Source organism: Camelus dromedarius, chromosome 15 (genome assembly GCF_036321535.1).
Source record: "Camelus dromedarius isolate mCamDro1 chromosome 15, mCamDro1.pat, whole genome shotgun sequence".
NCBI lineage: Eukaryota > Metazoa > Chordata > Mammalia > Artiodactyla > Camelidae > Camelus > Camelus dromedarius.
The window spans coordinates 24,737,007-24,761,520 of record NC_087450.1 but is presented as its reverse complement, the minus strand read 5'-3'; the positions used below and the strand labels follow the sequence as shown (position 1 = coordinate 24,761,520).

Below are 24,514 nucleotides of genomic sequence, written 5' to 3'. Positions count from 1 at the left end.
CACACCACGCCCGCGGCCCTCTTTTTGGTGGGGAGCCTTCCCTTTGTTTTTGTGATAGGAAAGATGCCAAGTGCCTGCCATCAGATGGAGGGGGGAGTGTTGTGGGTGTTGTGGGGATCAGAACACAAACCATGTCTGTTATTTTTCCAGTCAAAAGTCAAACCAGATAGTAAATGAGGAGAGGGCGAGTGTGGGGGTGTTTCGGCGGAGGAGAAAAATGGACTCGGTGGGGTTTATCTGGACGAGGATGTGATTTTTTTTTGGCAAGATGGATGGCTCACGGTGCCCTTGCCGTGATGCAGCACAATGCAGCAGTATCGCAGCCTCCCCTGGTTCTCGCTGGCGGGGTTGGCACGGCCGCTCGGCGCCTGCGGCCCCAGCCCGGCCCCACCCAGGCCCGGGCTGCCCTTGGCCGAGACCCGGAGCTGCTTCTACCTTGTCATGTTGCTTCAGCTGGATGTGGCGTCAGGAGGACCAGGTCACCTAGCTGTGAGGGGGGAGTTTTCTCTTTGGGTGCCCCCCTCCGCCCCGCCTGTTGGGCTGTGCTGGGATGAAGGGGTGCCCTGCAGTGCTAATGCGGGCAGAGGGAGTGGGCCTGCGGCTGCGGACCAGAATCTGATCTCCGACACAGGGACCTGAGCGGTAGGGAGGGGCTGCAGGGAGGACGGGGCCCCGTGGTGTGCGGAGGCAGTGGTGCAGTCTGTATTGGGAGTCGCAGCGTCTTTCTGTGGATCACCCGTAATCTGTAAACCTCAACCCAACTATCCATGAATTTCTTAATATGTGAAAAGTTGATGTTTATTAATTGAAGCAGCACAGCTATGTCATTACAGTACCTCTGTCTTTGGTCAATACTAAAAGTATGAATTTTTCCTATAGGAAACCATTTTTTAAATGAAACGATTGATGTATTCTAGATCATATGTCCCTGAGACGTTTTTAAAAATATGAACATTCTGTAGGTTGTTTTAGAAGGAATTTATGTACATTTTTGATGGGTGGCAAATGATTTCTTGAACCTGTATTTGCTTTGTTTTCATCGTTTGATTTTTCTGTAAATCAAATACAGTTACATATTTGGATTCTTTATTAAGGATTATTCGGTGAATGAGTGTCAGGATTGGTGGTGAGTTGGTATTCAGATTGATTTTGAAAGCCAAGTTAAGTCTTTAACTGGGATTATGATGTTAACTGACTGCATTTATGTTTGTTTATATGTATTTGTTGATTACACATTTTTTGCAGATGTGGCTGGGGAGGGGGTTGAGAAGGGCAGGCCACCAAGGACTCTGTGGCTGATATCTGGTCAGAGGGAGATGGTTCCAGTATCCTCATCTGTTTAGTCTGGGCTAATCATAGGGTATTTCCCTTCTAAATGCCACTTTTACAATTCATTTATTCAGTATGGGATGGCAAATAGGGTACATTTCAGCTGTCACCCCAGGCTCTTCTAGAATGTATAGATGAAAAAGGGAATTTCACTATGTTAATAGGAAGGCAAGATCAGTGTTTCAAAGCAAGGGCGTGTCCACTTTTATTTTTTAAATCTCTAGTGAATCCAGGTTAATGGCATTTGATTTTATGTGGCTCTGCAGAGTAGAACTGCCTGCACATTGTGTGGTTTTTGTGCATTATTTTGAGTTTCAATACTAGAGGGCCACTATATTGTATGTAGAATTTTTAAAATTTGGGCTTCATCATTGTGCTGGTTGTATAAAATTATGTTGTATTAAGATGTTTGGGAGTATTGTTCCCATGGATTATCCAGACATTTTGGATTTACTATGTTGTAAGAAAATATCCTGTGTTGATGTCATGGGAGGTTTAGCTGTTCTGACTTACACACCAGGTGCAGAATTCTGTTAGGTTAAGTTCTTTGTAACTCTGTCAGCTCTGGACTGACCAAAACTTTCGTCTGAGAGAATGAGAAGTATTGGGGCAGTGAAGAAACTGCCGGCACTGGGTCGTCCCCTGCTGTGCAGGATTTCTGCAAAAGGCATCTCTTGGACTAGAGTAGTAATAATAGTCTGTGATGTTGTAGGAGCAAGTGAGAAGACCTCACTCTCCTTGTGACACATCCTTAGCAGAGACTTGGCATTGGCAGAGTTTCCTTGGAAGAGTATTTGAGTGGTTATTTTGTCTTGCTGTATGAAAGTATGACTTCACATGTAGAAGTACTATTTAGAGATGGAAGGATTTTACTGCTACTAAACAAACAAACAGGATGAGTGGAAATTATTTGATGTGGTTTTTGTTAAAATAATAAGCTTTTCATTTTAAGAGCATATTCTTAGAATGTTAAAGACCAACATATATATTTTTCACATGCAATGATGCGATGCTCCTTTAATTATGTTGGCCCAGACCAACATCTGCGTTGTAATCAGGCCTTAATGTTCTGTGGACATCCTTAAGGTAGTCCTGGTTTCTTCCTTTGAGACTATTGGGAATGAATGTAAACCGTTCTTCCATAAGGAAAGGGCCAATACCCCTGCTTGGAAAGCTACTTCTGTAGGTCTTTGGAGGTGATAAAACATCTCATGGAGTTCTCTTGTAAGTTTTCAGTCTTTGCTGTTTCTCAAAGTACCTTCTCTCTGCAAGAGACCGAATTTAATACTCTTGATTTTTCTGGTAACAGTTGTTCTGTATCCAAGTTTTTATAGTGCAGGAATAACATTATCAAGCTCTACTTTGGTGGGAAAATGAAACTATCCCAATTAGATACCCTTATACTTCTATTTTTAAACATCCCTGTAGAAGGCATTTTCACAATGTCTCTTGCTGTCGTAGTGAGGTGAGATTCATGGACCAGCAACATCGAGACAGGATCACTTACTTGGGAGCTTATTATAAATGCAGATCCTTAGAGATGGCAACCCAGACCTGTCCAATCAAAATCTGCATTTTAACAAGACCCCTAAGTGGTTTGTATGCACATTAAATAAAGAAACTGCTCTGCTTCTTCAGCTCAGGGACCTCCATATCTAAAGGTTCCTCCTAGTAGTATCTTTTGTCTTGCTAAAGTGTCATCACATTCCCTCCCTCCTTGCATCAGCAAGAAACTGATGCACTTGCTGTAAGTTGTTGAATATAGAAATATTTTATAAAGTTCTTATAATTTTTGGGTGGAAGAGTTTGATTTATCATTCATTTAGATCAGTCAATTTTTTACGATTTTTTCCTAGAATACCTCTAAAGCTGAAAAACAATCCCCCTCCCACCACCAAAGAAGGCATTAGCTTTGAGACAGTAGAACTGGAGTCCAGGGAGTTAAACCCCTGAATACCGGGTCCCCTCTACTCCCTCTGCTCCCCTCTGGCATCTTGTTCTCTGTCATCAGCTACATCAGCTATTTTTCCTGGTATATTCAATATCCTGCCCTTCTGGTCCATTTTTTTCTTAAAGTTGTTTTTAATTAAGTGATGTGTATATACAGAATAATGCTCATAAAAGATCTGTTACAGAATCACAAACCAGTGGATACCCAGGCAGCCACCACCTAGTTCAAAAAGAAGAATCTCATCATACATTCAGAGTCCCCTATGTGCGCCTCTGTCAATCTGAAGCAACCACGATCCTGATTTTGTCTTTATTGTTCCCTTGATCTTCTTTATGGGTTATCCTTTTAAAAATTCTTACTTAATTTTGTATGTTTCTGAACTTTATATAAATGAAATTATACTTTATGTATTTTTCTGTGACTTATATATTTTGATTAATGTATTCCTGAGACTCATTTTGTTGCTGTAGTCCATTCATTTTCACTGCTTTATAGTATTCCACTATGGCTTCTTTATTCCTTCTACTGTAGATGGAGATTTGGGTTGATTCTAGCTTTTTTTTTTTGGTACTATAAAAGGGCTACTATGAGTGGGTCTTCTATGTGTCTCTTATTACATTAGTGGGGGTGCATGCACATGTACAGAAACAGCTGTTTTTCTCTCAGAAATGAAATCACTAGGTCATAGGGTATGTGCATCATCAACCTTACTGGATAATGCCTCAGTGATTGCACTGATTGTATTCCTACTAGAAATATGTAGATGTTGTTCCACAACCTTGCCAGACTTCAAAATGTTGTCCAGTCATATTTATGAACTGTTATCTCATTGTGCTTTTTATTTGCAATTTGCCTAATTGTTGAGATTAAGTATCTATTTATTTTATTGGCCTTTTGGGTCCCTTTTGTGAAGTCCTTATTTAGTCTTTTGCCTATTTATCTTTTAGATTTCTTTTTCTTACTGATTTGTAGGAGTTTTTAATGTAGATTGCCTAATAATCTGTTGTGGATTATGTGTTGCAACAACTACCTCCCAGTTTGTGTTTGTTTTTTAAAACTCTTTGTGGTTTCTTTTGATGAACAATCACTCATAATTTCAGTAGAGTCATTATCAGTTTTTGTCCTTTAAAGATTGTGAGGATGACTTTGTTATTGTAGAAAACATTTCCTTAGTTTGGAAAGAGCTTGGGTTTTAGAGTTAAACTGATATGGGCTCAGATCCTAATGCTGTTGGATCCTAGCCATGTGGTCACATCTAGGTCCTTGGGTTAGTTCATTACTCTTGGAACCACAGTTTCCTTATCAGTAAAGTTGAAGTAATAATACTTTCTCATACGATTGTGAGACCACAGTATACAGTGCTAGGCTCGTAGTAGGTGTTTAGCTGATAACAGTTCCGTTCTTTTCTCTTTTGACTACCCAAGCTATACGAACCACTGACCCATTTTGGAGTGCTTTCTCAAAGCTGTGTTAACATTTTTATGTAAAAGAGCTATTGTTCTTTCATTTTTAAAAGACTGTGTTAACAGTGGCATTTTTATATTGATTAACGCAGGCTGTACAAGACCATTTAGTGGAAACCCTCCATCAGTTCAGTCTCCTGTTCTTGAAAGTAGTGTTAAGTATAGTTCTTTTTACTAAGAAGCATTTATACTAATGTTCTTTTGCTGCTACTCTAAGATTACTTTGCAATATCGTTTTTAATGCAGTAAATAATTACTGGATATCTTCTGTTGCCAGGGCTGGACATCGGGTTAGAGTGATGGTGGTGTGGGCTGGCTTAGAGTTGGGTAAGAATTAGTTTCTGAATCCAGGGACTACATAATCCTACCATATTATTCATACTCTATATATGTTCACAGAGGATAGAAGACCTTTTACTGACCAGGTGTATAACTTCAGCAGGCCATTAATCCTTCTGGTCTCAGATCTAAATTTATAAAATGAAAAACTTAGATGAAGTCATAGTGGGGGTTAAAACCTGGCACATGGGCACCACTCCCTCTGTCCCTGGCAGGCATAGAAAATCAGTCATGGCACTCTTTCCGCAGAGCTGAGATAGAGCCTCAGGAATGCTCTCAATGCGATGTTCTAGGCAGGAACTACCAACTGATTCGATCTGGCACTAGTTTTTAAGACGCTGTACATCTCTAAACTCTGTGATCGTAAGATATTTGAGTAACACAACACTGCGGCAATGTTTGAAACAGTGGAACAGGAAGAGGCTAGAAGCAAGGAGAGAGGAAAGAAGTGATGGTGGGAGTCCAGAGGTTAGGGGAGCAAGTAGTGGTGGACGCCGAGGGGATGAGGGGGAGGGGAGGAGGGGGAGAAAGATTGTGAGATCCAATCTTTTGCTGACTGTTAGTAGGGTGACTGTATGGGAGTGGACCTGAGTGGATGCAGAGCTGAAATAAAGGATTCAAATTCAAATAATGACAAAGAGACGCATGGTTGTCACCATGATGAGAGAAATAGACAAGGGGAAGAGTGGATATCTAGTTGGGAAGAGAATAAGTTTTGTCTTAAAACATGTCACATTTGAGGTTCCAGCAGAACCCTTTGTGGAGATGACATTTGAAGAGTTGAAGGAGAGTGGTCAAGGCCAATGTGACTGAAGGGAGGCTGTTGGGTGCAGGGGTCTTGAGCTTTAGGCTCTGGAGTTCCTCATCCTGGTCAGTGCATGCACTGACTGAGTGACCCTGACCTCTCTACGTTCTTTAGTATCTCCTTCTGCAAAGTGGTGGTATTGACAATGTCTATCACAAAGGATTATGAAAGATAAATCGACATAATCCAGTACCCATCACAATATACCTGAAGTTTTGCTTAGTTTATCTCAATTTTGTGCTTCTTTTCAAATAAGTAATTTGATTTATTCAGAAAAGATACATTCCAGGAAACAATACCATCATTCAGATAAATAATGCTAAGTTCTGTCTATATGAAACTTGTCCCTGTGTATTATGTCTCAATAATAGGAAAGGCAAACCTGATTAATATTTACCTTTTAACAAACGAGAAAACACTAAAACTCTAGTATTTAGGGAAAGGATAGGAATACAGTTTATAAAAGAGTATGTCAGAGAAGCCAGTAACCATATTCAATTAATTGTTCAAACTCACCAGTAATAAGAAACACAATTAAAACAATTAGATTATTTTTCCACTTAAATTGGTACGGGAATAATGCTCTCGGGGATGCTGTGAGGTGTGACCCCTGCATTACCTGTTGGGAGAATATTTGGATTAATACAAACTTAGTGGAAAACAGTGGGTTTTTATACACACACACACACACACACACACACACACACACATACATACATACACATAAATTTTAAATATATATAAATTATATATATTTATATATAGTATATGTTTATATATATGGTTTCTTTTATATATAAGGTTTCTGTTATAAATATTTATAGCTTTTGGACCGAAATTCCCCTTGTAGTTCTATAACCTAAAGAAAGAATGAAAAACAAGGACAGATTTTTAAACAAGGATTTACTTAGCACTATTAATAGTGAGAAAGCAATTGTGGCATAATCAAAATAAATTATGGCACAGGCATAGGATGACATTCAATATAGTGCTTAAAATAATGGTTTCTTAGAGTATTACTGAAGAGAGAAAATGCTTACAATACAGTAACAATTCAATAAATTCAATAAAATACAGTAACAATTCAGTGGAAATATTCATATGCAAAGCTGTGTAATACGGTGTAACTCCAGTTTCGTTATTTTAAATAAAAGACTGGAAGGAAATACATTAAAATGTTCATGGTTTGCTTTGGATTGTTGGTTGATGGGTGATTTCCTTTCTTCTACGAAAGGAAATTCCTGACTTAATGTTTCTCATTTTGAGTTTTGAAATATTTTACAAACAGAAGAGTGCAGTAAATAATATAATAGACTACCATGCAGATCATTTTGTTAATAATCAAAAAAGCAGTCAACACTTTAATTTTTAAAAAAGAAGAGGAAAAAAGCAAATCCAGCCAACTGTAGATGATTATGAGGGAATAGTTTGCAGTTGCAAAGGATTGTCGTACCTGTCCTCCGCACTTAGCTACAAGCTGTGGGAAACACTAGCATCTGTAAGTCACCTCTTAAAGTTGTGGGTCTGAGAAAGGAGAAGAGCATTCAGACGAAATGGAATGCGAACTTGACTCTGTGCTAATCTGGGTCAGCTTTAAGAGTGGGGAGTGGGGGAGTGCAGGTTTCTTTATTATTTCCAAACTGCACACTTGCACGGAGAGAGCAGTGGATTTCTGTGGCGTACTTCTTCTCACTTACGGAAGCCCCGACGCAGCTGCTAGGGCTAATTTTGTAGCCATTAGACCATCAGGTTTCATTGGAATTGGTCAGAATTGTAGATAAAATTCCAAGTAAAAATTTTAAAATAAACATGTTTCCAGATTTAGACGACTTCCAATTAATGATTTCTCAGCGTTTGGGAATATTCAGGCTGAGTGTGGGAGGAATGAATTTTAATGATATCCTTCCTTTTTTCATATGAAAGGAAATTCTTAGTGTTATATGTGATGTTTATGTATGCATATGATGTATGCATGTGATCTGTCCATCACATAGATGAGAAAGAGAAATGTGTGTGGTTGAGTAATCTCCACCATGAAGGAAGGCAGAGGGCTATTTTAAGACTTCTAAGGCTTTTTAAGTGGGGAATTTTATAGAGATTTTTAAAGGTGAATCCCAGGAATGAGTCACTTTGTCCTTAACCTGTGAGGGGAAATATTTGTGAGGAAATAGTACTTTTTGTTTTATGGTCCAAATCTTCAATTGGATTGGTGCTTTTTAAAGTGTAGCTTATAAAAATGAACTAATTTGCTTCCATGAATTTTGTATTTTTTCTGCAATGAACTTTAAATGTTCGATTGAGGAGGTTTCAGGTTATGTGTGCTTTAAGATATGAAAGTAAGATGTTAATAATTTCAAGATTGCTTTAAAATTGGCCCTTGTTATAGGTGTCATAATTCCATTCTTGGTAAACTCTAAGCTGTACGAGTAAACACCTGAATGATTTTTAGAACCACGTGACATCTCTGCCCTAGAATCTAGAATTCCTTGCTGGTTCTGATCTTTAGCATAAAAACTTGAAGCCATTAGTTAGGCTGTAAAATCTGTGTCAGAATGTAACCACAGGTTTTTACTCAGCAGATGAACTAGGATGAGATTTAGAGTGATATATAAGTAGAGTTTATTCTCTTTAAGTGTATATGTTCAGTGTATAATTTGTATAATTAAATATGTCTATGCTTAGGAAGTTCATTAGCCTAACAGTTGTTATCTCTGGGAGATGGGATTGTGGAATAATTCTAATTTCATCTCTCCCTATTTTCCAAATTTTTTGAAAATACTTAACAAAAACTCTTGATCTTTATCAAAAATATCTTAACACGTATCGGACCAAACCTCATTTTAGCTGGATAAAAACTAATAGGTGGAATGATTGATCAGCAAATATACCTCTGCTGTTCAGATTTTTTTTCTACCAAGGCTTTCTGTGCAATATTAATAGTACTGAAGGTGGAAAGAACACTGAAGTTTTGAAAAGATTTTTCCACTCCTCATTTAAATGTGCACTGTATTAGAGCCTTGCCGTTTCCGCGGAGTGTGGGAAAAGATGTAGAAACGGGGCCACAAGGGAGCCTGACAAGCATCCGCCAACGAATTGCTACTGCCTTTGGCTCTGGGTGAAATTTCTTGTTTCCCTACCCTCTTGGGTGGCTGTTTCAGGGATAATTTTTTGTCCTGGTGAATGTTCAAGGGCTACACGTCTTTCTGGAATGTTCTTCACCAGCTGTACAGAGTCTTTGGGGTGGGATAATACATATTTTTTTTATCATGATTTAGGGCTTTTTTCATCTTTTATCTTATTTAAAGCGGAAGGAAAACCTAGATTCTTGCCTAAAACAATACTTATTTTTTCCCTGATGTCTAAACCTTTCCATCGTATTTTTTTAACATAGGAGTGCTTTAAAGTGTGAACAATAGTCTTAAAAGTTACTCATTTTTTTCACCTTTTTAGAATCCCTGAATTTTTGAAAGTGTCTGCTAATATATACAATATGCATAGTGTTTTATGAATTTATGAAGCATGTATATTTTCATAAAGGTATAAGTTAGCATAAAATCATCATAACATAAAAATTTCAAGAATTTCAAAATAGTGTTTATTACCAAAATAATAAATATTTACTGTAGACTGTCCGGAAAATACAAATGAATACAAAGAAGAAAATTAAAGTCACTCACCCCATTCAGTGACCCCAGAAACATGCAGTTATCATTTTGGTGTTTGTCCTTTAAACCTTTTTTCCCACTGCCCCTTATTTGTTTATTTTATAAATAAGGGTCAATTCTCAAATCTTAAGCTAAAGATGTAAAGTTTTGACAGTCTAAATAATCTCTTGCTGTTTATCACTCTTCCAACAACTTCTTTGTTGCCTTTGTATACGTAGCATCACAAAACATAAAATCTTACTATTACTGGTCATATTTAAGCTATGGCATATGGGTACTGTTGGTTTCCCTGAGCTGCTTTTAGTGGTGGGGGTGTTAAAGAAAAATGGCAAAGATCGAGAGAGTCCAAAATTTGTTTATTGTAGGTACTTCTCTTCTTTGAAAAAACTGTTTTACAGTGGAAAAGTACCAGAGATTAAGTTCTCATTAGATAATGTGTGCTTTCTGTTTTGTTTTGAGAGGAATTCTCATCAGAGTTGCATGAATTCCCTTGAGAGATACCTCCCCATGCTTTGGACAACATATGATTTTAGTTTTGTCTCCAGATTTCAGAGTCTTTGAAACAGCTACCCTATAAAGTGTCATAAATGGAATGCATGTCGTTATATAATCTTGGTTTTAAATGTAATACATTTTACTGGGCTGGGTTTGGTTGTGACTGTTGAAAGCATACAGTAGAGCTCCGCTTTTCTGGGATCTTTTTATCAGCTGAACTCTTTAAAATTCTGTCTTTGGATCTGGGGTCTATTTCAAGGAGAAAAAGCAATATACATATCTGATTATGCAAGCCAGTTCCTTAAGCCCTGGGACATCAGATAGGTGGAGGGGATGGAGTTGACTTGCTGGCACTTCTTTGTTGCCTGAATTCTAGTGTTTGGCCTCTTCCTGAAGAAGGTGCTAAAATGGTTTCTTCATGTGCTAAGGGACAGAGGGAGTGGGAAGAGGGGAGAAATACCCTTTCACTGGCAGAGAAAGAAAGCCCTTGCCAGCAATTTCTGTGAGGTGCTTTGTGGTTGTTACTGGTCTTGCTTGGGGTGGCGGGCCCCATGGAAAAGTGGCAAATGACCTTCTTCCTGGGTTGAAACACTAAAGCCATGGTAGCACCTTGCACAGTTTAGAGGGGAAATCTGAGCTGGGCTGGGTGGTGGATGGAGGAGGGTTGGTGGTAGAGCTTAGCTACACTATGTGTACTTCCTCTCTCCAAATGAGGGATTATTCAGAAACTGCCAACCTGATAGAATCATTCCCTTGGAGGATGGCCAAAAGCCATCAAGGGAAATGCTTGATGGTTCATGTGCCTAGGCTGACTGAAGCCTGGAGTTGGGAGAGATCTCATCTTGACCTGCAGGCAGCTGCAAACGTTGGGTCTTGGCACTTGGGGATGCATTGAGATGAGACAGTGTCCAGAGTGTGGTCCTAGCATCCCAGGTTCGGGAAAGTAGGGGGCTGGAATGTGCCTTATCTGGACCTCTGACTGGATGAGCACACCTCTCACTATTTTAAGAGGCGAGTGGTCAGAGGTGTCAGTCGAGTGACTTCTATGAGAGGGGCCTGGTCCTTCTCACGGTGAGGTTGACAACTCTCTGCTGCCAGCTGTCCTTAAATACCCAACTTATCTCCTGGGGCAGAGTTGAGGAAGCATCCTGATCCTGGAGCAGACATTTGTGTGCCGTTTGAGCAGGAGAGAGACCAGGGCACACCCTGTGTTTTATTCCTTGTTTTAAGGTAGGTTTTTTGTTTATCTGTTTGCTTGTTTTTAAATTAATACCCACTGCTAAAGGAATTCCTGAGTTTCCCTGGTAATCAGTATTTGGAGTATTAAGTAGAAATAAAATAAGGACAGAGGATTTAGATGTTAAATATAATATGAACACAATCAGGGTGATGCCTCATTTTGAAAGGCTTGTTTTGCTTTTCAAGTGTGTATTCCTGACATTAAGAACATCAGCTTTCATCTTAGTTCTAAAAATCTCCTTTGATTCAGAAAGGGTGCAAGTTTAGAGAGCAGGCTAATTTATTGCCTTGTTCTTGAGGAAGACTGTTCTTACCTGTCAGTTGAATTATGTAAATATGTTTTTTTTCCAGCTCTGAAGAATGGTTTTGTTAGTGTATATTTGCATGAATATTTTATTCTTAATTATAGTATATATTTCCTTTGGACTACACCCTTGTTAAAGGGAAACTTGTTCACATGAAATAAATATATCTTTAGTGGGTCATACTTGAGAACTGCTTCTTAGCCTCCCCAACTTTTAAAGTAAGTAGATGTTTAATGTAAAGAGTATATTGATAGCTAGCCTATCACTAGAATGTTGTGCAGCTGTGCAAGCATGAGGCTCAAATGTGCTAATTTTACGTGTGTGTGTGTGTATATATATATATATTATTTTTTTTTTAGCAAGAATGGAATGTAGCAGCATGTGGTTAACCATCCAGTTTGTTTTTGAAGAGGATTTTTTTTTTTTTGCCAAATATTAACAATTAGAGCGTACACTGACTTAGAGGATTTAATGCTACGTTAAATCATTCTTTTCATGGAGGTAATGGGCCTCATTAAATACTGAGATTAACCTTTAAAATACACCCTGATTAATAATCTGCTTCAGAATGTAGGCAGTTGGGGCACAACTAGGGTCTAGCCTCTGTAGTCAGGATTTGATCTTGCTTTTTTCTCTTCACGTCAGTTCTCCTTCCTTGGTTGGTGAGTAATCAGCCTTTTTCTGGGTACTGAGACACAGCTTTTCCTCCCAGTTCGTTCGAGCAGTATGCTAATACTTGTTTTGGGGACCCATGTGAACTGGATCATTTGGACTAAGCTGCATCTGCGCAGATGGTGGTCTGATTTTTTTTTTTTTTTTTTTTTTTTTTTACTCAGACATAGTGCAAAGTGAACTGATGGGAATAAATGGCAGGTTGGTTGAGTAATGTGGCAACATCTTACTTAGTGTGTCTTTAGAGATAAGTGGGGTGAGATTCCAGCAAGGCTGTGCATAAAAAGTTGGAATGTGTTGGAGAGCTGCCAAGAGATTGGGAGCAAGCTGTGTGACAAGCACCGATGCAGCCTGTCCTACCTTAAAATAGCTACAGTTTAACAAAATATCTTGAAACTTGTCATTTCACTAGAGCAAAAAAGTGGTGGCTTTCCTCTTTAGTTTAGCAAGCTTTATTTATATTTATTTATCTTTTTGTTCCAGTAATCTTAAATCTTGCGACTGTATGTAGGAAAATCCTTCTGTGTAACAACGCAGCTTGTATACTTTTACCTGGACTGAGTAACGCATTCTCGCAAACTTGACGCGGAGGTTCCCCTGCCCCACCTACTCCACTCCCTGCCAAATATGCAGTCTTTGTGGTCTGAAGGAAAATTTGGGCCCTGAAGGTTTAAACAAACAAGTCCTGTATTTTATATGTCTGATAGTCATGTGAATATGAATTATTGATGCTTGGACACTGAATCATTGTAGAAGCAGAGGGAAAGGCGTTGGTTATTGTCCTGCAGAATCTTATTTTTCCCTTTGATAATTCACTTTCTGACTTCGTATTAACGAGTTCATTGGCCATTTGTGTGCAGTACTTGATTCTTATGTGTGGTTGATTTAATTTCTAACTGTGGTCTCTCAAAAATTTTTTTTGAATAGAAAGATTTTTTTTTTTTTAAGTCAGCATGATAAAAATAAGGTGAAATGGGTATGTATACTCTTCAGGAAGGCTCCTGTGCAGGTCGGAGCCTGAGGGTAACATGAGCAGCATCTGTGGAGGGTGGAAGTTTGCTGGGTCGGAGGGGGCTGCCTGCAGGGATAATCCACGCAACCTGTTAGTTTGGGTGCTGTGAAGGTGAGGTTTTTAAAAATGCAGTATTTGGAGTATTGAGTGGAAATAAAATAAGGACAGAGGATTTAGATGTTGAATATAATATGAACACAATGAGCGAACTTTATCTTGAAGGGCTTAAATACAAACCCTTTCCAATTAAGAATTTTCTGAAAGACAGTATTAACAGATATCTTAATTATCCTCTAAATCAAAGTCCATTAGAAGTTTGGACTTAGACTAATTGCGATAGTTTTAAAGCTTTTTAGAGTACCCCGCAAACGACTTGGCTTCTTTTATATTGCTCTCTTCAGATTTATAATATTTTGAATTTTGTTTTGCCACTTTCATTATCCTACGTATATTTCAGAGGTCCTCTCCTTGTGCAGAAACATCATTTCTGGCTCTATGTAAGTGCCTTATACAGAGATTTATAGTTTATAATTATTAGGCTTTTGGTCAATAGAGTTGAGGTTATTTTTCTAGGTATGTTTTCAGAATCTGTAAAAAACATTTTGTGTTTTTACAACATGGAAAAATATTTCATGGAAAATGTGGAGATACTTAGCTTCTCAGAAATACTGGTCTTTTTCATTCTTAAATGGCAAATGAATTCTCTATGTGGTATTGTTGACATATTGGGAAATTTCTTTATGATTTCTCAATTTTTTTAATTATGTTTCTGCCTTTCCCTTCTTTTGTTTTACACATTCCCTGTTTTTAAAAACATACTCTTGAATAGCCATATTGGTAAGTTGAGCTCAGAAGGGGTGAACTGTGGGCCAGAGCCACAAACCAGTTCCCTTTTTACTTCAAACACCATTATCTGATCTTCTTGTGAAACTATTTTGGGTAGCTTTCACCTTAGACCATTCCTTTAATCTTGCAAGAGAATTCAGGCATTCAGTCTAAGCAGTGAAAAGCTGGCAAAAAGAAACTATCTGAATATTCCTTTTCAGGTTATTATCTTAGAAGATGATTTATTTTAATTTTATACATGCATATTACATGTGTGTGCCTTGTGTTAGGACAAGCTCATAAGACTAGGAACAAATAAGGTTAGCATTTAAAATATTCCAGACATAAAAATTTATGGAATTTGCTTATATATATTGGAGGACACACATAACAACCCAGGGTTTTAATTGGCTCTTTATGCCGTATGAAGGCAGATGGGAACATTACAGAAATCTGCTGCAGATGGCAGTGGGGTGGACAGGTGAGGACCACATGGAAGTTCATACCAGGGATAGGTGGAGTAATGAGTTGGTTCATGAAATGGTGGCTGTCTTAGATGTTTCTACAGCTGTTGTCAGCTAGCTGAAAATAATTTGAACTTGTTGAAATGGTAAGAGTTGCTGTCTGAATAGGCTTATAGAAAATATTGCTTCAGATGCCTGTAAAGATGTCTATAACATTATTATAATAGAAAAAAAATTGGTAGTAGCCCAAATGTCTGTCGTCAGTGAGTTAGAGGAAGGAATATTATGGAGGCAGTACAAGATAGTGGTTATGCCTGGGTCTAAATCTCGACTCCACCATGGATTCCCTTTGTGACCCTGGGCAAGTCATTAACCCTACTCTATCTCAGTTTCCTCATCTGTAAGATGGGGACAATTATGATACAGACCTTAAAGAGTGATTGTGAGGATTAAATATGTTAGTATAAGTGATTAGTCTAATACCTGGCAAATATACAACTATTAGTTATTATTATACTGATAAAATATTGTTGAAAACCTTCTAATAACATAGAAAAAATTTTAATATAAGAGAAGAAAGCAGAACACGGGATTATAAGTGGTATTATCTCTACTATGTAGAAAAACAAAGAAAAAGAGATACAAAGAAAATATCCCAAATATTAGTTTTGGGGGGAGAGTGGTAGAATTACTTGTGATTTTTGTTTTTGTCTCAGTGCTTTTCTGTGTTTTCTTGGGTTTTACATTGAGTATGTCTTGCTTTTATAATTTGAAAAAATAACATGCACTTTTCAAAAAAAGTTTATACCTTGCAAGCAAATAGTATGTTGATTGTGAGAACATCCTGTTTATTCCTTAAAAGCTCAAAGTCTTCCATTTGGCCAGTTTCCCTCCTTTCGATTCTCCAGTACTTTCACATTGTTACAAAGTACCTTAGAGTAATGACACTCCAAAATGTATTTTTCTTAATTTCATAATTTAAGTGTTTCTACTAATTCAGACTAATGGTGTAATAAGGAGAATATAGACACATAGACAATATAGGATATAGTTATATGAATGCCATTTATTAGTGATATGACCTTAGACAAAATATCTAAGGAGTTTTGGTTTTTTTATGTGAAAGGGACGTGATGCGAGCAGTTACCACCTACCAGCTATCACAGGGTCAAGATTTAGTGCAGCAGTCTGTACACTTTGTTTCTCAGGGTCTAGCACATTATAGGCACCTGGTAAGTAATGTTACTACCCTCACTGCCCACCCTTGCCAACAAACTAAACTGCAAACTGAACTTGGCCAGTTCACATTAGTCCATACCATGGTGTTTACTTTTAGCTCTCTGATCTTTAGTGCTTGCTTTAAGATTCTGTAGACCAAAGTGGCCTTCTTAAAGATGCTTTTTTTTTTTTTACCTTATAGTATATCTAGCTTGTCTTTTTTTTTTTTTTTTTTAATTGAAGTACAGTCAATGTGTCAATTTCTGGTGTAGAGCACAATGTCCCAGTCATGCATATACATACCTATATTCATTTTCATGTTCTTTTTCATTAGTTATCACAAGATATTGAACATAGTTCCCGGTGCTATACAGCAGAAACTTAAAAAAAATCTATCTATATATATAGTGGCTTAAATTAGTAATTTAAAAGAAACGCGTTCTTGTTGTACGCTTATTCTCCTATCTACCTCCCCATCCTTCAGATATTTCTTTCTCTATATCTATTTTGTCACTTCAGTCAATTTATACTGATTTATTTAAGAAAATTTCCCTCTGTGTCATATCAGGCAGGTTAGGCTGGTGCTGCAATAACAAAATCTCCAACATCTCAGTGACTTAAACCCACAGAAATGCATTCTTCATTCATGTTTTATGTCCATCCAAGGGTGGCAGGGGGCTCTTCCCTGTGTTTTTTGCCCTCAGGAACTCTGGCTGATGGGTCATATAAGTCAATGGCCAAAACTAGTCATGTGATCTTGCCCAACTGCAGGGGAACAGGCAGGTATAATCTACGCATGTGATGGGAAAGAGGAGAGACTGGGTATGTGTGAGCGTTAGAAGTTTCTGACGGAACGTAGATAATGGTGTAGGTAATATGGTCTAACTTGGCATTTCTTACCAAGTTTTTGAAGTGCTAGTTTCGCAGTATGTTAACATGTCTTATTTAAAAAGAGAATGCTAGGCGAAGTAAAATGTAATAGATTTCTTTAGAGAAGGACTTCTCAGAGACTTTGTAAGCCAACAGGCATTGTAGGGAGAGAGTGATGAGTGTTGTTTCCCAAACTTACCTGACTTTGAAATTCTTGTTTTGTTTTGTTTTGTTTTGTTTTGTTTTTTTCATAGTCTCTCTTAGGCCAGGGTTTCATAGGATATGCTTTGAGATGCCCTAGTCCAGTCTGTTCTCATACAAAGCAAAACTATTAAGATTGTGTTTTAATGACTACATATGCTGGGAAGAAGCTTTGTTTTTATCGTTTGCTAAACGTGTTGATTATTTGAAGGGTCTGGTTTCTGCTATTACGAATCACATTGCAGGCAGTGTTGTTTTAAAAATTTAGTCATTATTGGTTTCATGCCTGTGTTGAATCCATCGGTTTTTGTCTTCATTTAGTAGCTTTTGTGTTCTAATCTTACCATTGGAAAGGGAAAGGTAAACAAACCGTGACCACACTCTTAGTGGTTATAAAAGATTAAATTGGTTTGAACAGGTGGCCCAAACACACACACTTTTTTGTTTATTGCTTTCAGCGTTTTTCTTGGTTCTCTCTGACTTTCCATGACAAATTTTCTAGAAGTTTTGACATTTACTGAAAATGAGGGCTTTGATAAGAAGCAGAGGGACAACTTTTGTCAAGAAGTATAACTTATTTCTCTACCAGGAGGCTTTGGATTTAACGTCATGTTTGTTGCCAGGGATTTTTATGCCTGCATATGTAACAAATCTCAATATGGAAGTTTTCACTTAAATGTGGCTGTAAACTTCATGCACTAAAACTTTAGGTGAGAAGGTGCTCCTTCTGTTTCATAACTGTGCATGAGTAACTCCCCAGACCTCCAAGTTATGGCTTTTTTTTTTTATGTGATGAATTCAGTTTCTGTGAGAAATCATGTGAAATCCAGGCCAAGAATTCAGTTTTCATTTTCTATTTTGTCTGTTTTTTCCCTCTGTGAGTGAAGAGATGTGAAGGGCCATCGCTGTTACGTGACAGGAAACACGCTTTTAAATCTGTTGGTTAACTCAGCAGCCCCCATCCCACCCCTTTCACCCTGCTGTTATAATCAGGACCTGACCAGTGGTAAACATGCCTTTTGAAGGTGACTGGTGAGAATCTGAGTCAGGAAAAAATCTTCAGAGCCATGGTTCCCAGTTTTATCCTTTTTGTTGATTTTAGTGTCATTGTAGAAAAAAAGCATTCGTGACCCATCACAAATAAATGTTAAAAAAACATTTTTCACGTGGCCTGGGGCTGAGAGGAGTCAAACTCAGTATATTCAGGAATATGTGAGACATGAGAACATCCCTCTTGAGCACAGGGCAGCTCCCAGGCCAGGTCATAGGACTATTGTCCGTCCAAGGTCTTTCAGGTGTTTGATGACCTCAGATGCTTGTGTTGGTTTTCAGCAAAGGTAGCCTTGGTGTAGGTCTGCTATTGAGAGAGGAATGTCGATTTCCTTGCCTTTGGGGATCTATGGTGCTGTCCCCTCATGGACCACCTCTGTGGACCAGTCGGCTAAACAGCCAGATGTTAGGAGGGTGTGTGGTGGAGCAGACTTTTCACATTGTAGGCTGCAGGGCACAGCAGGAAGACTGGAGGGAATATGTAGAGTTAGAAGTTTGAGAGCTGATTGGGACCCTGTAGACCTCAGTCCATCCACTCCATTGTATAAGGAGCAGATAAGATCAGAGAGTCCAGGCGGAGTCACACAGCGTCAACTGTGAAGGGCTGACGTTACCACGTGAAGTCGGCAACACTTATTCTGAAGCATTTGCAGGTATGTGGGAACACGCCGTCCTGTGACCATTTCCTTGTGCTGAACCTTGTAAGGCGGCTCACCTGTGCTTGCTTGGACCACTTGTGATGCATTTCCAAATTATGTGTATGAGGTGAGCCTACAAGTTAATGCTCATGTTCTCTGTCTTCAGGCTGTCAAACTATCATTAACATTTATTGGGGAAATATTTATTGGGAAAATAGATAGTGTGTTACCAAGGATTTTTTTTTTAAAGGAGAGCATTTAAAATTTTTACTTATTTTATTAGGGAAAGAAGGAAAGCTCGTGTATAGAACTAAAAGCCAGCACATACAGCATGCCTACCTTTGTTTTAATAAAAATAGCAAACAGCTGTGTCCTGGCTGCCCAGACTAGGCTGAAGGAAGATGAAGGTCATTCCAAAATAGAAAAGGATCTAGTTAAACATTACTCTAAGTTGATTAAGTTTAAAATTTTTCAGACCCAGGGTTGTGGATATAGGTTGACTGAGGAATTCTCTCTGCTCACAGATGATTTGTACTGTGTATTATCAATGATTTAAAGGGAGATAAAGGATGGTTCTGAAAAACATGACCCTCACCTACACCCCCCCCCCATCAGCCCACATTGATTTGTAACCATGCAGGAAGTCTGGCGAGTATGAGGGTAAAAGTATAAAGGTTAATCCCATCTCCCTTTGGAATCCTCTGCCGTGGTAGGTGGGGCTTGGGAGGGAGTGTGTTTCAGTGGTTGGCGTCTCTTTCTGGAGCTGCACTCTCTGGATGGAACCCTGCCTCTGCTCGTTACTGACAGTGGTTTATCATCCAAACTGGGTAATTCATGAGTGTGAAAGTGGGCACTTTGAATAAAATTGTACTAGGACAACAGGCATAAACTGGGACTGTCTGAGGCAAACCAGGTGATAGGGTCCCCCGGCTTTATCAGATTGCCTAATCTCTGTGTCTCAGTTTCTTCACGTTATAGAATGGGCATGGTGATAGTACTCAGGGGGTGAAGGTTAAGTGCAGTAAAACATGTGAAGTGCTTGGAATGTTGTTTGGCACGTAGTAGGTGTTCAGCAGAGTTAGCTACGTAAAAAATATTACTCAGGATGCTTAATTCACATAATAGCCACTTACATAGTCAGTTTACTTTCTGTTATCTTCATATTATTTCTCCACAGCAAATTTTGCTTTTAGTTTTATTGAATGAATTTGCGTCTACTAATGACTTCTTCCATTTAGGGTACCTGCTCAGACTCAATTACTTGCTTTATCTGTGTCTTTATTTTTGCTCTGATAAAGGCTCTTAAAGTAAAATTTACTTGGTCAGCTATCCATGACACTGAATTATATAATTAGCACCTGTGGTCCAGAGAAGGATGGGCATTGGGGTTCTTGTTTATCAGGTGGTAGCTAATTAGTAGTCACACTAGAGAGCACAGCTTTCACAGTCGACCTTGTGATATAGGGATGGTTGGATGGTTGAGTGGGTGGGGATTCCCAAAACTAGACCTCATCCTTGCCTCTCTCAAGTATGTTTTCTCAGTCCCCGAAACTAGACCTCATCCTTGCCTCTCTCAAGTATGTTTTCTCAGTCCCCAAAACTAGACCTCATCCTTGCCTCTCTCAAGTATGTTTTCTCAGCACACTGATATGTAGTTGCCAGATTTAGGAAAACAGAGAAACCAGAATACCCAGTTAAATTTGAATTTCAGATAAACAGCACATCTTTTAGTGAAAGTTCATTGTTTATCTGAAATTTCAGCTTTAACTTGGCATCCTGTATTTATCTGGCAATTCAGTTATATAGTCAAAAGAGACTTTATAATCCTATAACCCACATTCAGATGTATATACAAAAGTATATTGCAGTTCCTATTGTAGGTTTTGTGTTAACTTTTAAAAAGTCTGTTTTTCACCCTCCCTTGGAATGGACAGTTGAGAAAAGTTGTTATTGAGTAGCTGCTGCTGGGTACCCACTAAGGCCAACGTAAAAAGGCATTCAGCCTCCTTTGCCACAGCAGCAGGGATTACACTTGCTCTGTGAGAACTTCTTGGCTGTGAGTTTGGATGGACTCAAGCCAGCTCTTTCTCCTTGGAGGGGAGTCCATTGGTTAAGGTGACTTACTGAAGTCTTGTCTAACTCAGGGAGCTCTCAGTTTGTGACTGAATTACTTTAGTAATAATTTGGAAGAGGGGGAATTTCATTCTGGCTCATTTATATTTCACTTGTCAGCATAGAGGCAACAGCTTTTACAGTCATGATGAGTGACCTTCAAATACTTTTCCCATTTTTAGTAGTGCTGCCTAGAAAATGCTGGTGAAGTTTTTGCATCAGCATTGGAACTGTCTGTACTCAACCTGAAGGGCACTGCATGCCTTTGGGAAATGCTGATTGGAAGATTAGAGGCTGTGGAAACCTGAGTGTCTGTTTGCATTTTTTACACTCTGGGTATGATGCGTCTGTTAAGCCAAGTCTTGGAGAAAAAGCTTCACCTGGTTAATGATACACTTGGTGAAATTCGTAACGGCAAGTGAAGGTTGCAATTGTGCGTACTGGAGAGGTGAGCCAGAGCGAACGGGTTTTGGACCAATGCTCCCTTTTTAACTGCTGCCTTTTAAAAAGTTTAACATACCCAGTGAAAAAGCACAGATTTCAGGTTATCCTTTGCAGAAAAATACACAGTGGTGAAAGCTTACTGTAAGGCACAGACTGTGTGTGGGTAGATTAGCTGAGGGAAAAAAATCCAATTAGAGCTGGATTTGTTTGGTGAGTACTCAATTTTGAGGTGTATTTTGTTGTTAACTGGTGGCTTTCCAGAAAATGAATTATTCATATGTAAAGACTCATGCTAGCCAGGCTTTGGATGCTGATAGTTATTTTGAAAAACTCTTTCCTCTCCTTCTGCTTCCCTTTCTGAGCTGTCTGCTTAACTCCTCACTGCTTCCTTCAGTGGCCCATTGCCTTTGAACATGGTTTGCTCCTCAGGCTTGTGATAGTGTTCATTATGTTGTGTCATAGTGTTGTATCGTAGTGTTACAGAATTGATTGGCATGATGGGTGGAAAATTTGGGTAACTGTTTAAATGGCTTAGTACTTGGAGGTGTCTGGTTGGATGAGTCTGGTTGGATGAATATTGGCTGTTTAATGGTAGAAATTTCCACCTTTTAGAGAAGTGATTCTCCATCTTGGCAGCGCATTAGAATCATTCAAAGAGATTTAAAAAATGCAGATAGACTTACGCTATGATCCAGCAATCCCACTCCTGGGCATATATTTGGAGGAAACTCTAATTGGAAAAGATACATGCACCCCAGTGTTCATAGCAGCACTATTTACAATAGCCAAGATGTGGAAATAATCATACACACACACAAAAACACACAATGGAATACTACTCAGCCACAAAAAAGAACAAAACAATGCCATTTGCAGCAACATGAGTGGAACTGGAGGTCATCATTCTAAGTGAGGTGATCCAGAAAGAGAAAGAAAAATACTATATGATTTCACTTATATGTGGGATCTCAAAAAAAAAATGACACAAATAAACTTATTTACGAGACAGAAACAGACTCACAGACATAGAAAAAAATTTATGGTTACCATTGGGGAAAGGGGAGGATGGAGGGATAAATTGGGAGTTCAGGATTTTCAGATACTAACTACTATATATAAAATAGATAAATACTAAGGTCCTACTATATAACAAAGGGAAGCATATTCAATATCTTGTAATAGCCAACAGTGAAAAAGAATATATATGTGTGTAACTGAATCACTCTGCTGTACACCAGAAATTAATACAACATTGTAAACTGACTATTCTTCAATTTTTAGAAAATGCAGATACCTGGGTCCTACCCCCAGAGAATTTGGTACAGAAATGGGCACTGGAACTTTTTTAACAGTTACCCAGGGGATTCTAACCAAGTTTGCGTGTTATCCCTTGGTCTACTGAGAATTAATGGCTGTAGCCTATGCTGTTTGGTCGGGTACCCGGGAGCCCCATGTCGCTGCCTGTATTTAAATTAATTAAGGAAAACAAAAACCTCAGATCCTGAGTCACATTAGCCACATTTCACATACTTAGTAGACACATCAGGTTCATGGCTACTGTATAGATTCTGCAGCTACAGAACATTTGCAATGTGGGAGAAAGTTCTGGAAGACAGACTAGATTTAGGCTGTCTGTAGGATGTCAACGAGATGGGGGGAGCGGTGAACATTTGAGAATCTTACACAGGAAGGACAGGCTTAGAATAGAGTTAATCCAAAAGGACTTGCCAGGACCCGGTTACCGCATACGTTTTTAGCAGCCGTTTTGTCAATGATCTCTTGGCACCAGAAGCTGCAGTTGGCTCAATAGATTAGGTGTCGCATGTTTCTGAAAGGCCCCGTTTAAGGTCGGCCGGCCTGATGGGGATGTGGTAACCACTGAGGGCAGGAAAATGTGAACCCTGAGGCATCTAGGGCCAGGGAGGGGAGAATTAAGCTCTATTCCTGCAGAGCTGAGGAATGCCCTTTTGGGACGGAAGCATGGGATTTGGGGTAAAACTAGGTAGAACAGGTTTTATCTCTTCTGTTGAAGAGACACCTGCCTCAGTCGTTTGCCTCTCTGGGTGCATCTCTACTGTGTGGGAGAGAAGGCACATGTTTCCAGTGAAATAAAGTTCTTTGTGAGCCCCCTTGTTCTTGGGGGGTTGCACAGATAGGGGTGGAGAGAATAGGACAAATGGAATCATTTTTATTTAGACATCTCACGTAAACAGCCATGTTTGGTAGGATCATGGAAAATGGACAGGGTGGAGGATGCTAAAGATGTGGGTTTTCCAAATGGTACTCTCCGCAGGCAGGTCCTCTGCAGCACTGAAGTCTACACCCTCCAGGCTCTCTGCTGGCCTGCCTCTCTCGCATTTCACTGGACACTAACACCTCTCCAGGAAAAGATTTCTGTTGCTTTCCCTGAGCCCACCAAAAAGAAAATGCCAAGTGTTCGTGGGCGCAGGGAGAGCAGAGGAAGAGCTCTGACAGTGCATGAGTCAAAAGCATGCAAGTGGTCCAGGGGTGTGTGTCCAATGGCTTAATCGGGCCTGTGAGTCACTTGAGTTTTTCCTATTTTGTCATTGTCCTCTTTTAATCCAGGGTGAAGTGTAAGTGCCTCATTCCCTCACTTTGGTATGCTGGCCAGGTAGGTGTTCTTGACAGGGTTATATTTAAATATCTGTTTCGGCAAATGATAAGCCATAGTATGCCTGCCTTCCCCTGCGGAGTAAGTGATTGTGACCTCCCCCCCATGACTTGCACTCTGCTTGTGGCTGTTGGAGAAGAGGCATGTTTCCTTTTCTTTCTATTGTCTGTCGTTCTATACATTGTTAACACTCATCTTTTATTTTGAATTACGTCCAGCACTTTTATTTTGCCTGATTTTATATATTCTCTTTTCTCAAGCTCAGAGAGCTTAGATAGGAAATGTTGCCTTTTTTTTTTAAGCAGGAAAATGGAAGATTGGAAAGACCACAAAGAAATGCCAAGAATAATAGGAAAGCAAGAATTGATTCATCAATATCTTGTGTAGTAGGAAGCCTTCCTGGAAACTTGCAGAGTGCAGCTGGTTATCTGTTGCTTGTGGATTTTGGACGTCTTTACAGAATTGAATTTTAAAGGACAAGTAGAAAACTTACCCCCAAGCCTTTGAAAATTTGTGTTCTGAAATATCATATGTAACCTTTTAGTTCTTAGTGTAGTACACAGAGAAATCTTCTAGAAATAAATAGACTGGTATTCTTGACAATGAGGTTAAATTGCAATTAAAACAAAGGATGAAGTGGTACCTTAGAAATCATCTTTTTTTGGTAATTTCCAGACATGTACATCAGAACCACCTGACAGATTTTGAAAAAATTATGGGTTCCAGCCATATCACATCCCTGTTAAGTAGAATTTCTAAGGCCCAGGGCCTGGGAATCTGTATTT

At 39.0% G+C, this 24,514-nt stretch overlaps 1 protein-coding gene across 2 annotated transcripts in view; it reads left to right on the top strand.

Annotated features, from left to right (window-relative positions):
* Positions 1–24,514, top strand: part of SPTBN1 (spectrin beta, non-erythrocytic 1) — a 184,407-nt gene that overhangs the window by 979 nt on the left and 158,914 nt on the right. The gene's annotated exons all lie outside the window — the stretch shown is intronic.